Source organism: Colias philodice, chromosome 2, assembly GCF_061535455.1.
Source record: "Colias philodice isolate Cphi_HAF_F1 chromosome 2, ilColPhil1 Martin Lab GWU primary, whole genome shotgun sequence".
NCBI classification, from domain to species: Eukaryota; Metazoa; Arthropoda; class Insecta; order Lepidoptera; family Pieridae; genus Colias; species Colias philodice.
In genome coordinates, this window is record NC_143087.1 from 3,086,671 (window position 1) to 3,089,476 (window position 2,806).

Genomic DNA, 2,806 nt, shown 5'->3' on the forward strand with positions numbered 1-2,806 from the left:
ACGTGTTGAAAGTAATCATTATAAATGAATACCAATGGCCTTTCGATTGCTGCGACAGATAACTAGAAGAAAATATTAAAGGATAATTATTATAAGGAAAATACCGAGCTCGTCTATAGCCTCCTAATTAAAAAAATCTGTTTGCCAGTTTTTAACAGTCAATATGGACATGCATGTTTTGGTTTCAGTTTATAAAACATACTTTCTTATAATAAAGCTAGGTAGGTAAGTGTTATTCGGGCTCTTTAATGAAACCGGTTCCATTTCCTTCTGGCTAATTGATGCTTTCGTTCAAATTCATCCGTATAAAGATATTCCAATCAATAGTTGATAGAGATTTTTTTTAATAATCACTGCACTGTAATTTTAAAAATAAGAGATAGGTACCTACATCCCTAAAGTAAAAATATAGATAGGTAGATTCTTCACTGTGAAGTATGTACTTCAATAAATGGATGCAAATTTTACACTATGAACTTCAAACATACATTATTGTAGGTATACAGTGAAGATGCGTATCGCATAAAACAACAACAATAAGGTGCAAACTAAAATAGGCGTAACATAGTAAGAGGGGGGAGGGTTGTCCTAGGCAGTGCTGTCCTTCAGCCTCACCATAGTTAGCCCACCCTCCACAGTTTGGAAGTCTACTGTTTATTTGTAAGTCAAAACTTATTGGGTATATTGGAGTTTGCTTTATACGCTACTATGGCATGTCTTTATTCCGATCAGTATTTTAAAACGTTTCCTTAAAAATCACTTTTAATAATTAAGAAAATATTTTAAATTTTGCCAAGAGATATATAGAAAAGTGACTTTCTCGTTATAAAATTAAGTTTAAAGGAAGTCTTTTTTCTTGATCTTTCTCTTTTAATATAATTTTGTGCTTGGTTTCATCTAAATATGATATAGATATGCTTCTTTTGGACACGATTACCCAACTGTATTTGGAGTTTAAGGAGAGTTACTCTTCTAGGGGTTTAGTGCAATATAGGATAAGGTTTCGCTTGAAGCAGGAAGGTAACCTGACCTGCTGGTTACAGCTGAGACGATCGGAAGCGGAAGAGTGCGTGGGCGGGCCGGACCGCGCCACCCGCCCCCTCCCGACACGCCCTTGCTCTCGAGACATTTCATCACACTAATTATCACATTAGCTATTTACGTCAATCATAGATTTGTTCCCCGGAACCCTTGTGCCCACGACCCATAGGTATCTTAGTACATATTTACAATAGATATCCATCGCCAGGACCAATTACTTGATCCTTTTCGAGCCATCCCTCTATTCTAAACTGGACACGAACTTGAAAATTTGTAATAGATACCTACATCGGATGTCAATACAACAATGTTATAGTGAACATATCTATTCAAAATACTGTTGTAGGCGACAATAATACGGGGTACCTTGTTTTATTAAAAAAGTTAATGCGAAGTAGAAGAATTAATGAGAATGGATTATGCTTACGAGGGCCTAGTCTTATTTCATGCGAGAATGAAGTAACCGATAGTCTAGCAAGTATCAGCTATAGGTACCTACGTCACAACTAACCCGCAGATTAATATTTTTGTCGAATATTGATATTTTCATATACATATTCCTTAAAAAAATCGCCTTTAATGACGTTATTGACGATGAAATGAGATAAAGAGCTCACTGTATAGGTAATGATTATGTTCCAATAAACTCCAACTTAGAACATAAATTATTTTAAGAAACAATGAAATATAGATATCCAAAGAGCCAAAAGTCTTTGTACTTCGATTTTTTATTTTCTAATACTCCGTAAAACAAACGTTAAATGACTTCAAAATAAAGTTACTTTGATTACAAAGAATATCATTTGCCAACCTATTCGTTCGTAAAATAATAGGACACACCATTCATAATAACCAATTACGCTCTTCAATCCTCAGTCATCTGTCAAGAACACTTGGAGTCAGACACCCTCGTTTCCCGCGTTTGAAAAATTCATAAACACACGGTAGAGCGACCACCCACCGCCCGAAAGCGGCCCACGGGGGCGTATCCACCGCCCTACATCCGGAATTACGACAGTTACAATAACATTTCCCGCCAAATTTTCGTCTATTATATTCAGTACCCAAGTACGCTTTTCTACCTTTGTATACTTTGCAAAGTTTCTATAGATTTAATATGAAATGAACAAATGAGATTTATTTTATCAAATTAACAGCGAAAAATTTTCATTTATTGCACTAGCACATCCCTATGCATATATCATTCACAGTTCTTTCATTCAGATCAACTTCCGGTTTGTAGAAATGTGACAACTTGCAATTTTCAAATTAAATTTTTAACGACGATTCCTGTTTTATAGTGTGTTTGGGTTTTTAATTAATAAAACAAATCTTGTTTTATAATACTTTTATTGCATTTAATAGGTATTCGAAAAATGTCTTTAACAAATCATATTTTAAAATTAAATATGTGTAAAACTTTAAAAAACAAACGATGTAGGTAAACTTACAGTTCTTTGTACCTAGGTGTAATAATGATAACAACAATTTAAAGTTAAATCGATATAATAATGATAGGAAAAATATAAATAGGTAGGTTTATGTCCAAATATTGATTACTATGGTTTTGATTTAATGATCTTTGATCATATTAAGCGTCTTTCTGCGTTTTTATCAATTACCTCTAGGTATTTGAAAAATACATTGATACAAAAATTAACAAGGATTATAAATTACTATTGCTATGTTTAATAAATAATCTCTATTTAACAAAAATGACTAAAACAAGATTTAAAATTATTAAGTAACATATCTACACAAAAAC